We start from the raw sequence: 15,505 nt of genomic DNA on the forward strand, positions 1-15,505 counted from the left end.
CCATTAATCAATATGTTCAATATCACAACATCAGGTGGAATTCTTCAAACCACCATTTGATTGACAAATTTACTGGCTGCTTGCCAATGCTCCGAATTGCAATGACCGTAAATCGAGAACTATAGGTTCTGACATTTGGTGGAATTCCCCTATTCAACATATCATTCAGAAACCATGTGGCTTCCTTAAAAAAGCCAGAAACACAAAGTCCATGAATTATGGAAGTGTAAGTAACAACATCTGGAGATATTCCTTTGCCCATCATTTCTTCAAAGAGCTCTTGAACAGATTGAGCTCTACCAACTTTCCCCAGCCCACCCAACAGTGTAGTGTAATTAACAATTGTATGTTTCAACCCCTTGCATTGCATTTTTTTAAACAGTCCCACTCCAAAGAAAATCGGAGACCTTCTTTTAATCCTCTCCCCATCTCACAATCAGAGTTTCACTCCGAGAGCGTAGTCAGTAAACTCTCTCATTTTTAGTAAGAATGGAAATGTCTCACATTAGTTTTAGTTCTACGTGTACTATTGGGCCTAGGCCCAACATATTTTATATTCAAATTTTAAGCGGGTATTTGTATCGTCAACTTATATTCAAATTAAGTTACAGAACACACTCCCACGACCCAAGATCGGAGACTTTAACTTAAGTAAGGAGATTGGGGGAGCTGGCAAATGAGTTGCAAGAGTCAGCCTAGTACATACTCTTCCGTGGAAGTGACATCAAGGTACAATAAATTTGTTCAAAATTGTTGCTGAAAATTGAATATGTAGTTCTTTCTCATTCAATGGTAGCTTGATGTAAGGTTGTTCAGGCGTAGGGTTTTATCTACGAAAGAAAATGTTGTTAGTTTGTTCATTGTTCACTCTCTGTTTCAGGTACCATTTTAACGAAATGCGATATGTTCTTTGTTTTTTGTTCAATTTCTGATTTCTGATTTTGAACCCATCGTTGACAAACGACATAAATGTCTCTGTATAAATCCTGATATCTTACATCTTTTGCATGTGGACAATGCCTTTCTTTGTCGTGCCTCACTTGTTGAACCCCGCAAGCTATGTACCTTCTCCAAGCATTTCGATTTTTTATTACGCACTCACTTAGTTCCAGAACTTGTGGTGTCCTCTCTTCTGCCCCAAAATCTCCAATTGGCATATGGTTATCCAGTTATCCTTTTTGAATTTTACTTGTTTCCTTGTTGAGAATGTACCATGGAACCCCACACATGCCTCGATTGTTTGATTGTATGTAGGTAGTTGGTCCATCATACTATTGGCTGTGTCACTCATATTCCCATGTTACAGAACTGTTGATTATTCTTCCACTCTGTTGTCTTTACGCGGTACATACCCAACCCGGCCTCCACATCTTGTAATGCGGATCATGGAGCAATAAATAAATTAACTTAGACCCACTATGAGATTTATCCCCAACCACAAACACATTTTCAGCAACACAAAAGATGGGGTTTGGAACTTGCAGAATGAGCAAACAAAATAGCATACTACAGTGGCCCATTTAATAATTGATGATGAACACATGAAAGTATTTGAAAATCGTGTCAGCCAGATTCTTATGTTGTCAAGGTCAACAACATTTACAAAGATCGTCAATAAATGGAATACAGCACTCATAGGTAACATTGTTACCTTTGGTTTTCATTTAATTTTCAGTTTTCTTTTCTTGTATTTTCTTTCTTTTTTTATTTGTAGATGTAGAATTTGAGATATCACAGAGACTCAAGTACTTTTGATTGCCTTTGGCAGGTCTTATGACATACTTCCATGAGGCAATTGTACATACGCAAGAACTGTTAGATTTGGTGGTCAAATGTGGAAATAAAATCCAAACACGTATTAAAATTGTATTGAATTCAAAGATGCCTAGCAGGTAGGAAATATGGTTACCTTCTTACTAATTGAATTTCTTGAATTTTTAGGTAGGTCCTAATTAATAATTTGTTATGTAGGTTCCCTCCCGTCATCTTTTATACACCAAAAGAAATTGGAGGACTGGGTATGCTGTAAATGGGTCACATATTGATTCCACAAAGTGACCTCAGATACAACCAACAGACAGATGTTGGAGTAACCCATTTCCGAAGTGGTATGAGTCATGAAGAGGACTAGTTCATCCTGAATCTATATCGTTACATACTGGTATTTCTTGGAGCCCCTAATTCACAATTTTATGCGTATCTAAAGTTGAAACCTGTATATTAATATTCATATATACTAATATCCCGTCATATTTCTAAAGCCACCATTGGAAAGTGAATTTGTAGATTCTCAAAGATGTCTAATTTGGAGGCAGGCACAATTCCAAAACAGGGCGCTTTAACTCTTGAGGATCTTGAGGTAATATTATTTTCACATGAACTCATATCTATATAAAATACTGAAAATTGGACATAGGTGCCATCGCTGGTTGCGGAGGTGTTGAACTCAGGCTTAGGCGGACGAAAGTCCTTCTAAACAATCAGGAGATAAAATAAATTTGTTGATACTTGAAGCAAGTTCACATAAATATTGACTAACAATATTAAAATAACTAAACTAATTCTAAAAACTATTCCCATTCCCTATTCATAATTCCCTTGACATATTCAATCTCTTCTTTTCAGAATATATCTTCCTGCACATTTGATAATCCCATATAGTCTTCTTTGAGAATTGTATTTTTCTTCATTGTGTAGTATTGCAATCGATTCTGCTCTAATTTGATAGATATATCAAATTTTTTTTCTGTGCAAGTGTAATTGCATAATGTTGTAGTGGAGATTCACTCTTGATGATTGTGCTTCCGTTACAATTTCCATCGTCATCTAGACTATCCATGTAGTTGACCTGTAATAATTTTTTATTTAATTTTCTCAAACATAAAATGAATAAGAAGAGTAGGTGTAAACTAATAAAATAAAATATGAAAAATAAACAAAACATCTTTGAGAAGGAAAATTCTATGTAGAAAATGTGATTGATCACAATTAAAAAAAAATGATGGCATTATTTTGAAGTACTGCTCTTTTGTCGCTCCCTTTTTTTCTTCCTTCTTCCTTACTATGTTCCTTTATCGTTTGTTTCTTTGTTTTCAAAGAGCTCATTGATTTTTCAGAGTTGCTTTGTTTGTCCCTTGTTTAATGTATTCAAACAGATACTTGATAGCCCTTGTGTTGTTGTACTGACCTGTTGTACCTATAAAATTGAATGTATAAATTTGAATCCATATTGTAAATTTAAAAAATAAATTTTATTACCTTGAATTTCCTCAATATAGTATATGTTTCTACCAGACGGAATGATCTTTTTCTTTTTCCATATCTGAATGTTTAAGTCACAATTGAAGAGGTATTGAAAATATAAACATGTTTGAGAAGTTATTAATGAATATTTTTTTTACAAATAAACATGTAATATGTAAAATTAAATATCACAAACCTTATTATTGTTGTTCCAAACATATTGCGTTGGAAAGTGAACATACGAATATCCATCAATTTCATTGTCACTTTGATAATCCATTTTCTTTGCAATTATTTTTCAGCCTAAAAAGGAGGCTAGTAACATTAAATAATTTACCTGTGAGGGGAAATTTATAGACCCAAAATTTAATAATAAGTACAAATGAATTAAAAATAAATCTATAAATAAGAAACAAATTTTGTTTGCAATAATAAATTAATCATAAATGTTGTATGAATTATCAATTATTTTTGTCAATGCATAAATCTATAATATATTGCTTTCTCTTCCTCGAGTCTTTTATCCCTTGACGGAGCTTTATCATTCTTCTTCTTGTAGTTTTTCTTTCACCCATAATGATAGTATTAGTTTACGTAGTTCTGAGATTTGATTTTGTTGTTCTTCAATCTCTTGGCGTTTTTCATTCAGCTCCTTGTAGTTGAAGTCTTCAATTTCAAAAAGGTTTTTGTCTTTTAGGTAATTGATTGCACTCCATGCTGCTGAGTTTTCAGACTTTTCTTTTGTTGTTGATGGAATTCCAGATATGGTTTCTGTTTTGGAGTCATCTAATATGGTAACCTGAGATATATGTAGATTGTCTTCAAATTTTGAGGTGTAAGTTGCTTCTTCTATGTGAAGTGAATCAAGTATTTCCTCAAGCATTTTTTTTTTGTGACGTAGAGTATTTATATTCGTAATCCATATCCTGCAATATTTAATAATAATAAATGTCAAAAAAATATATATCAAGGGTAAACTTATGATATTTAATATATGGTTCTTTAAATTTATGCACTTGACTAATTATGATTACACCCTTATGATAAGACACAGACTTTTAATGTTAGCTAATGATAATTTACATTAATGTGTGATAAAATGTATCAAGCGAAAGTAGTACCCATAAGTTATATATAGTCTGATAGGGAGTAGGAGTATTTGGCATATCATGTACAGAAAAGCCATGACATTAATGTGAGAGAAACATAACAGATTGCTCTCTTCTTGAACATTAGTTGTGTCTATAAAAAAATGACATTCCCAATTGACAAACATGAAAGAAGCAATCAATTAATTTTCTTAATTTAATATGATCTGTTATTTTATAAATTTTGTAAATAAGAGGAAAATGTTGTACCTGTACGATTGCTTTACTGGAATTATAGAATAGCCTGCAATATACAAATGAAGAATTCAAAAACTGTCAAAATATTTTGATAAATTGTAGAATTTATTATATGTATAGTAGTTGCGTTTTCTAATAATACCTTTGTTTGGAGGAGAGAAGGTTTGGAGATTAGTGGAGTACGGTGTTTGTTTGTGATTTATAGTTTTTTTTGGATAAAGATTCGTAGGTATTGAGATAGTAATAGAGTTTTAAGATTTCTAAGTCTCTCAGTCTTGTATTAGTTTTAGACTTTTAATTGTATAAGACTTCTAATTGTCTAAGAACTGAAGATAAGAGGATTATGATAGATTTCAAAGGCTAGAGATGGACAAATTCGAAATGCGTTAGATAAGGAGCTATTGAGGCATTTTTTATGATGTAATCTTTTCATAATAACAATACGAATGCTGTAATTTTTCTTACAGAGTAGGCATTTTTAAAATGTTGGCTAATTGTTTTTTTCCAGAACTTAGTCTGATTAGTTTTAGTATCTTCCTTTCGGTAATATATGTGTGATTAAAGTTGAATGAGTTAACTTAGCTTGAACTCCTTTCATGTCCAGGGCTGACTTGGACCTTGATATTCTTATTTGGTTGATTAAATTGACTTTAGTGAAAATTAAAGAACAACCCAAGCAACTAGGTGTTTAAAAAATAGGATCGAGTCATATTAATCTGCTAGGGAAGACATAAAGTTATGTACATATAATATTTAGATTTGGTCCATTAACAGTGACTAAACAGGTAGAACCTTTGGACAATCTCATCAATTTCTTTCTAAATTGAATAAAGTCTTTTATATCATAATCTCTTCCACGACAGCATTTGTAATCGATATTCATTTTCGACAGAAAGCCTTCCTTCTTTAGCAAGTATGTAACAACGTCTAGTTTAATCTCATTTTGTTGGTATATTTCCAGTTCGACTTGTGTGAGGTGCTCCAATATATCTTCATCAGAAAGTTATTCTGGTTGCCTATATCCTTCAATGTTATGCACTTTGTGCGTCGGATATCATCCCTATCAACAGTTCATGAGTTAGATAATTATCTATATGCACACATGTGTTTGACCCACGAATAAGTTGTTATGCTATAGTGGTACCTGTATACGTATGTGCAGAGATTGCAGGTTGGGATAACCCCTCAGTAAGAGACTTAGCACTTGTTTTACGTTTTTACTTCGTGGGATATCAAACTTCAAATATTTAAGACTACAACGCAGAGTAGCCATTGAATCTATTAGATACCGATCCTTGGAAATACACTAAAAGCAGATTCTAAGTGTTAGTGTAACTACTATAATGAGATCAACATACATGCATTTGATAAATTAGAAACTTGCCGCAAAGGATACCCCATGTTCAAACATTGACATTTTATATAAACCATCGCAATGCCTAATATCATTATATTCAAGATCCTATAAGAGCTCTGCAGTTTTTTCAAATTGTTGTTATGTAACTGTTTCTTTTGAACTTGGAAGCAACCCTCTGCTGGCCTAAAATATCCATGATCAAGTCTTACAAATGACAGCTGGCCTTGTCAGTAAATCTGAGAAGAATTACAAATGATGGCCATGCATGTGACAATCGTCTTGCTTTATATCTAGGTTACATGGACACGCCATATTTTGAAAAAAATCCATGTCAGATACATATCCACGTGTCCGTGTCGGACACCTAATGTATGTAATTTACCTCGAATTTTGATATTTTGCCGTGTCCGACAATTAGTATTTGTGTCCGATACGGACACACCTACCCGTGTCAATGTAACCTAGCTTTATATATAATGTTTTGTACTACATTGTTCTCTGTTTCTTAGGAAGTTCAAATAAATGGTTTAATCTAAACTGAAGTCAGGATGGCATTTTCCCAAACTAAAAAACTTCTTTTTGAAGGGGCATGCGGGGGGCAGCATCCCAGTAGCTTGCAGCCAATTCAAGGAGGCCACTCGAAAGGTAATGGAGGGAGGCGAGTGTTTCGACCCCCACCTACGTGGCAAATGTCCATTGGTAGGAGTCTCAATTTTATTCATTTAATCGACAATACTAAAACCCAATTTGCAATACCATGGATCAATGTACATACTCATTAACTCATGTGTCTAAGGCTGAACCTTAGCCACATGGCTTGCCACTAATGTACATTGATTTATGTACAGATTCATTTCTTATCAAAGAGATAATTATCAGTTGAAAGTTATAGTCTATCACAATTACACAAGCTACAAGATTACTTGAGCTACAAGGACTCTCCACTATACCTATATAAATACCAAGCTATTTTTCATACAAAACTATGTTCTTGAGACTTGATCCCATTGATAATTTGGGTACGTAGGCAACCGCAAGGTACAGTCTCATCATTCCCCCGATCACCATCATTTTTCCAATTACTTTTCTACATTCTTCGTCTCTTTTATCAACACTTGATGTTTTGATCATATCTGGTCGAAACATAATTGGCGCCGTCTGCGGTTCTTATTCAAAACCCACGACCACGTGGTTAAAAGTTATGACGAATACTCGACGAGCCTAAGTTCTCGATGCACTTACTGACGATCATCGCGAATGTGCGGTTCCAGGTCAACCTGCACTACTAAAAAAAAGGGTTTTTATCTCGGTTCTAAAATTAGCCTTATCTCGGTTCTGCTGATAAGAGAGATAATATGTCCTGTAAATGAGATAATATGTCCTGTAATTTAGGTACTAACTATGAGTATAAATTTGTTATCTCACCTCTTACTTAACCGAGATAAAATATATGGATTTTACCACTGGTGGATAGGAACTGATATAATAGGAAATTTCATTTATCTCACCATTGTGGAACGGATATAATAGGAAATTTCATTTATCTCACCATTCTAAAACTGATATAATAGGAAATTTAATTTATCTCACATTGAACTGATATAATTGATATTAAACCAAATATCTCGGCACTCAAATGATATAATAGCTATTATACAAAATATCTCGGCACTAAAATGATATAATAGCTATTATACCAAATATCTCGGAATAAATTAAAGAAAACATAAATCCCAAAAAAAATATAAGTCCAAAAAAAATTGAACTCCCGCTCTACAGTACTCTTTATCTCGATCAGGAATATCGATATCATTCACGAACTCACGATAATGGCAACTGCCATTCTAATCCCAAGTATCTCGCTCTTTGCTATCTGTTCGTTTATTTTTAATCCCAACTATCTCGCTAACTATCTCGCTCGATCTCCATGGCCACTATATATCTCTTCGTGTATTTTTAATCCAGCTATCTCGCGCGCTCTCCACTATCCGTGTATTTTGCCCTCTTCACCTCTCGCACGACTCAGAAATAATTCATGTTCCACTACCCATTTCAACTCAGCAGTTTAACAACTCTTCTGGGTTTTCAGGTACTAAAATTATCTTAGATTAAGCTAGGAGATTATATAGTGTTCAAAACTAGTCAGATTTTTGAAAATTCATGTATAAATAAGTTAGTGCCTAACCTTTATAAACTGATTTGCAGTTTTTCCATCAGCTATTCATTCCTTGTTAAAACAAATTGGATCTGAGGAGGTTTTGGTCGTCCTGCCTCAACTTGATTTGCTTTTGAGCAGGTATTACTCTTATCTTTTTTCAGATAAGGCCTTCTTGTACATAGCGAGCTTTTTTCTTGTATCTATGACTATATCAAGCTAGTGTTATTATTTAAGGTAACGTGATTGCACACAAATAGCTGATGAGAGTATGAGACCAAACAGATTCTTCCGATTAACCAGAATTGAACTTATTCCACCTGCTGGATTGTCTTCATTACTTAAAATAAGAATCATTCATTCTATTTCCAGTTCGTCTGTGCCTTTTCCTTGGTATTTGAACTCGCAGTTTCTGTAACACCCACTGGAGTTAAGAATAGATCCAGGCCTATAGTATTAGAACAAATAGTGCTATCGATAAGCTTGTTAACGAGTTGCCCTCCATAAGATGAAACGAACTTTGTGTCTAATAACATGATTAACATAAACATTGGCTGCTAGTGGAAGCAATGAGGCATTGATGTACAAATGGTCGGTCACCTGAGAATTTAGAGTTCTGGCCACCCAAAGTCAAATACTACTTTTAAATATCGAAAGCTACCTTTTGCACAACCCCCTAGTCTTCTTATGTGGTCTTGGATTTCAGACCACACAATGAGGCTATGGTTCTTTTTTGGCAAGTATCAGACCCCCTTCATTTGATATTCAGTACAACTCTAATGTCTCTAATTATACTTTTATATATAGGCTCAAACAAAGTGGGGAAGCAGATCCTGGAACTTGACTCTAAACTACTTGTAAGACTTGTCATTTCGGGTAACAGTTTTACATTTGATTTTTTTCAGAATAGTTTTATTGTAGCATCAATGATGGATTTCGAAACATAAAAATCTTCATTATATGGTAGTAATCAGTTTAAGTACTTCCAAGAAATTAATGTTTGAATCTGTAAATTGAAAACTTATATTTGAGATGGAAATTGGACTTATGAGATCATCCCCAATGGTAAATCTTAAGCATAATTCCAGTGGTTCATACTTGCTAGTCCTTATGTTTCCTACATCTTATTTGGGAGCAAAGAAGATTACCCTTTCTGTAATATGTTTGCTTTCATTAATCTTCTCATTGGAATATCAGTAGTTTACCTCATTTTGCTTGGTAATTCATAGCTTTGCAATCTATGTTACTTTATTGCAATCTGTTAAAATTGCAACCCTCATAAGTTTAGCTTTCAGGGTAAACTTCTGCCCTTGCAACTTGGTTTTACGTAAGTTGAGAATGCAAGGTTTTCGTCATGAAATTTTGTATTTGGGTAGTAGAACCATTTGATATGCTTTCTCAATTGTAAATAGGTTCACTCTTGTTTTTTCAGCTTGTTTATTGCCATTGTTATATCCTGAGTAGTGAATTAGCGGCTAAACATTTTATTTATTTATTTGCAGATCTTTTATCACTTCCCAGTCCTTGTTAGAATCGAATTGGACAAGAGAAGGTCCTGATTGCTTTGCTCCAACTTGGGTTGCTTATATTAGTTAATTTTTTATCTTGTAGTCCACTGGAAAAATTGCAATAGTATAATGGGAGACTACTAGGCTAGTGTGCTATTATAGTTCTTATCGTCTTACATTAATGCAATCTCTCTGCCATATTGTTACTTTAGATTCTTTATGCTATTATGGTAGTAAGATGGATGGGGTGATATGTGCCTAGTCATATTGGTGAAGTCAGTTGAAAAAAGAACTTTTTAATAATATTTTTTGTACAGGAACATATTTACTTGTAATAACTTCTCGCAAGGAGGTTGGCACTTATCTTGGTTTCCCCGTTTTCCGAGTAATGTCTATGAAGTTTATGGCCTGCAATGGGATTTTGAGGCTTTCATCTTGTCAAGAAGTAAGAACTTTTGTATTTGTGGAAAAAGGCCTCCTTACTTCCACTTCATACTTCATGGTTTAATTCCCTTTCAGAAGAGGGGGAGACAAAAGTCTAGGTTTATATCTGTATTCTGTGTGCATTTAAATTCAATCGTTCCTGTAGTTTGATTGGACAATTATTTGAATAAGAAGCGAGCACTGCTTTTCTACAGAAAAGAGATGAAGCTTACTTTATGAGCCTGTTAAGGACAATGGAATCAACACTAGGGTTGTATTATTCGTATGAAACAGACCTTACATTAAAGTGAGTCCTTTAAGCAGCATTTTAAAGTAGACTGCAACTAGTATGAGAATATTTTCACTTATTAGGTTCAGATTCGTGTTTATATTGTGTCAAACTGCAAATCGATGGTGTCGCGGCTTCGATGTCTACCGACTTGCAGCTAACAGGGGAAGTTAGCGTAAGGAAGGGCAAGGAAACCACTTTGGAAACAGTCTTGGTATAGTCTATTGCAATGATCTCATAGTCGGTCACAATTTCTTTCATTCAACCCGACAATCCGTGCTCACTCGCCGACACATGATAAATTCACCATTTATTGATTTGCTTGAGGAGCTAACGTTTGGTATCATACCAGGCTGATCCTCGATTTGTTTGGAACAGGAGTTTGTTGGAAGAGCTAATCGAGTGTAAGGTTATACATATTTTTAGTATAAAGTTATAAATTATTCTCATATGGGTGAGCTAAGAATGCAATTATTCTTATATAGGACTAAAAAAGTACTTTTCTTTTTTTGTTTTTGTAGCTTGATGCATTCATCATTCCTCTAGTACAAGGAAGTATCCTAAAGAGTATTACTGGTTATGATTCCAAGTATTTTGCTTTCCACTTTTGTACTTCTGTAGTTGCTATAAATGTTGGTCTTTAAGATTGCAGTCAAAACCAGTGGAGCTATCGCCACACGAGAAAGAGTTGTTTCACTTAACCAAGTCTTAGGTTTTCGTGTCTGCAGATAAAATCTTAAAGAACTCCTGCTAAAATTACTTTAATCTCGAGGAGGTGCACAAGGCGTTTAGGTACAAGGAGTGAAACCTGTTGATATACATTAAAGTCTTATGGCTATATAGAAGCACTCCTAAACTTAGTTAATCTTGACATGGTTAGCGGAATTTTAGGAACAAGAATGTGGAGACGAGGAGCTAACCTTGAAGGGGACACTACTAACTTTATTAAGACAGAGCAATTGTTGGAGATTGAAGGTTTTAGGTATTCATTTTTGCAGGTACTTTTTTTGTACCTCTTGCAAACTCTACTGTTATTTGCACACAGTGTAAATTCTTGCAATCTTTATATTTTAATGAAGTATAAGCTTTCTGTTAGCTCCTTAGGTTAGGGAAATACGTTTCCTAACTATTTGTGATATGAGATCTTCTGGGAAACCGGAGGGGGTTTCCTAGGAAACCGCTAGTTGATTGGGAAATGGTTCCCGGTAACTACATGTATACTATCTAACAGTTCCACCTTAAGCATTGGTGACTTCAGAATTTTTTTGGGATAAAGCTGTCCATACCTCACACATGAGAAATTGCTCCAAACTTTCTTTACATATGCGGGTCATTTGCAACAGAAGATATACTAGATTTCCATTGTCTTTTTTCCTGGATAGATAAGTTCCTCTCTTCATAACGGATGCTGAGAATATGTGTTTCAGGTTCGAGGATCAATTCCACTTCTTTGGGAGCAAATCGTGGATTTGAGCTACAAGCCACGGATCAAAATCGTCAATCATGAATAAACAGTATGTGACTATTTATTTTTTTGTTATATGAATGTTGTAGTATTTCCAACACAGTGCTTCTATAATGATATGCAGTAATCTTTTCTTTCTAGCCTAAAATCGTTCAACGCCATTTTAATGATCTCATTCAAAGATACGGAGAGGCCATGGTTGTTGATTTTACTGACAAAGTAAGGTTTTGTGTTCATGTATTTTCTATTTTTATTGTGTCATTTACCTCTTCTTTCAAACTTTATCAATTTAAATGATTGAAGGTGAAGTTTTATCAGCCTTCAGTGAACATCATAATTGAACCTGGATCTGATGTCTAACAATTGATTATTTTGCCTACTACTATTGTCCCTTTTCTGAAATACCCACTCGCAGACTTTTATTTTACCTTTCCACTCAGACATTGAAATCCATTTGGGGATATTTAGATGTGAAACCTCAAATAATATCCCAAGCTTGGGAAACCTCAAATATCCCAAGCTGTCAATGATTAATTGATTATTCTTGAATATTGAGCGTTCAATGTCTAATACCACCTCCGATGTCTGTATTGCACAATCTTCCCATCCATTGATGGTTTCATCGGCCAAATCCTTTTTAACCACACCACGATGACTTGGACAAGTCTTACGCCAAAAGATGGCTCTCGTATTCTTGAGAACTCGACCATATTTGCGAAACGAAAAGCTTTCCCCGTTGTTGTGGGATTTATGCAAGAAACCGCCTTCCAAGGTGGTAATTACTTCTTTCTATCTAGAATTTCTGTAATTGTATCAAAGATTAGCTTCCTATGCACTTTGGATAAATAAGAGGAATTAGTCTTGTAGCATTGTCTTTCAAGCAAAGGAATACAAATCGAATCATCGATCAAATCAAAAGCTTTGAGTATTTCCAAAACATAGACCAAATCAGAATCATCAGATTTTAATCGAACTGGTGATATCACTGGACTCCAATTATCTTCTTCTAGCTCTACTGATTGATCTGATAAAAATCAAGAAATGTATACTATGTTGATCAGGACCATATCTTATCAAGGTACTTATGTTAGATGCCACTAATATATTGATTGATTGCACTAGGGGTTTGTTCTCTTATGTGTATTGTAGCAGCGATTGTACTGGATAAAATTATCAGGTTTGGTGATGACCAGCCTAAAAAACCACCTAGCTCATTCAACTCTAGATATGCTGCTCTTATCAAGGTACACTACTTTTCTTTTGGCTTATCATATCTGTATTATGTATGCTACTCATGAAAGTACATTGCAAGTCTTGATTTGGGTCCATATCTTGTTGGGAATTGGGACTTATTTTGTTGTCATATCTTTGTCACACCGACTTACTACTAGAATCTTTCAATGCAATTGGGGAGTGAGCGAACTCAGGGAGAGAGAGAGTTATTTGTATATGTTTGTTCTCAATTTTGTCCATTTCTTTCTCCATCTTTTCTTTGAGATGCCTTGGTTGACATAGATTTGACCTTATCGAATTTGAAAGATCGGGATGTCAACCAATCAAGTCAAACCTGGGCTGAGAAATTTAGATTACAAGGTATTTTACATCAACTTGTTCGTTGTATATTATTTTGTAATGTGTCCGTTTGGACCTTGTATTTACCCCTGCGTGTGATATACTTAACATAGCAGGAGCAATTTAAGAAAACCTTCATATCCCCCAGGGGCAAGGTTCAAGTTGTGGATAAAAACAACACAATTCATCTCCTCGATTCATGACATTCTAATTTTAATGCCTTAAATTCTTGATACTGTTGTCATTCCTTGGACATTATATTTTATTGCCAATTAATTTTTAATGTAGTATTGTCATTTGGTTTTTTTAGTTGATTGGTTTGGATAAGAGAGGGAACACTAAAATAGAAATTATGGGGAATGATTTGGTAGAGGCTGGAAAGAGTTGAATGGGTAGAAGTGATATTCCTTTTAAGGTGACCACCGTTGAATGGTGGTATTGGGATCATTTGGGGATAGTTAGATGGTGAAGGTTTCGAACATTATTCATAGTTGTGTCGGATATCGGTGGTTCTGTTGGAAATTTAGAATTGTTCACTTTTGGATGTGAAATGGTTCCTTTGAAAGATGAGGGGGGTGGTGAGACGTTTTTCATATCAGCAGCAACAATTTGGTTTGAAATTTTTTACAAAGTGTTTTGAGCTCTTGAAAGTTCGAAAGCTTCCTATGTGAGTTGTGCTACATTGAGTACAGTGTCTGCACTTTTGACATGTTACAGACAACTGTTCAACTTTCAAGTTCAAACCTACTTGAATTTTCATGGGCTTATATTGAGTATTGGATTTCAACTTTAACACTGGTTGGGGCAAAATTCAAAAGTTTTTGGCTAGCCCAATGGGCTGTCTTACATTTTGAATGTACAGGAGGTAATGAGGTATTGAGGTAACATTCCTTACCATTCTTATGATCTTCACAAAACGTCAGACCACTCTCAAAATAGTAGTTCACTAATTTTGGATGTGCTAGAAAAGCTTATGGTTGTCAGAGTTTTGTTGGACTTGATCTGCAAACTTCTGATGATATTTTGACGCTCTAAATAATCATTGGTTATTGATGGCTAATGTCATTAACTGATATAATAATGCAATTCATATATAAATGAAGTGAGTGTGATATAGCCAGTCCCAGCGCTACTGTCTATATATGGGATCCCACATTCCTACCTGAATTCGGACTATGAATGTACGTCTATTTATTATTATTACTATTATTATTATAGTTGATGTTATTGAGTGTGGAAATACTAGTAATCAGTTGTATTTTTTGTTCCCCAGGTGGGAAAAAGGATGAAGTTCCTGTAAGTCTAATATATAGACTCCATAATTTATATTCCAAGGGACTTCCATTTGCGGGACCAATCTCCACATTGAGAACAAATGAAGTTGAACTGGTACACTATTTGAATTATGATTGCTTGTTGATACTCAAGACTCTCTCTTAAATAAGGTTTTTTTTTTTCAACTTGTTAGGTTCAAGCTGTCCTTCAAATGCTGCAAGGGTTTTCGAGCTCTCTCTTTTATTGGGATGATGACAGTTTTTGTCCCAAAACTGGGATTTATCTGGAACATGTTTCTCAGGCAAGTCTCACTTGTATGCACTGTTATTAACTTATTGTATCCAGTATAGAGCCAGTAGGTGTTTTAAAAAGGTCATCTCATCCTGTAGTCATCAAGTGATTGGTTTATTTCGTGATATTTCTCGGTTTTAACTTATAGTAATTTTTATGTATTGTTTTAGCATGGTGATGAAGGTCAACTAAGCATGGCATTTGCGACTGAAAAGCAAAAGGTTCCCCAGATTAGGTGATTTTCTTGTTTACAAAGAGAGAGAAGGAAAATAAAATGAAACTGACAAAATGGTTACAAAGCTGTTTTTTCTTCACCGTTTATGATCTTCACTCTGTTATCAGTTTTTGTGATGATTCTTTTATGTTTGTTTGCCAGTTGAGGGTGAATCGTGGAAATCAGTGGAGTGGAACATATTATGGAAGTCAGATTTCTGAAGGATATGGGTATGCTACAATCCACTTCCAGACTCTAACACGTCTGGCAGAACATATGGGACTTATCTAGTGTATGGCAACCACCAACAAGTAAGCTGAATGTCTTATCAGCTCTCATCTTTTTCTCCAAATACGATCAGGCTCTT

The 15,505-nt window shown here is 34.7% G+C and overlaps 1 pseudogene; it reads left to right on the plus strand.

Annotated features, from left to right (window-relative positions):
- The first annotated feature begins 6,494 nt into the window (after positions 1 to 6,494).
- Positions 6,495 to 15,163, plus strand: LOC147475928 (phosphoinositide phosphatase SAC8-like; annotated as a pseudogene).
- Positions 15,164 to 15,505: the final 342 nt, after the last annotated feature.

The sequence above is a fragment of the Coptis chinensis genome, chromosome 9 (assembly GCF_015680905.1).
Source record: "Coptis chinensis isolate HL-2020 chromosome 9, ASM1568090v1, whole genome shotgun sequence".
Classification (NCBI taxonomy): domain Eukaryota; kingdom Viridiplantae; phylum Streptophyta; class Magnoliopsida; order Ranunculales; family Ranunculaceae; genus Coptis; species Coptis chinensis.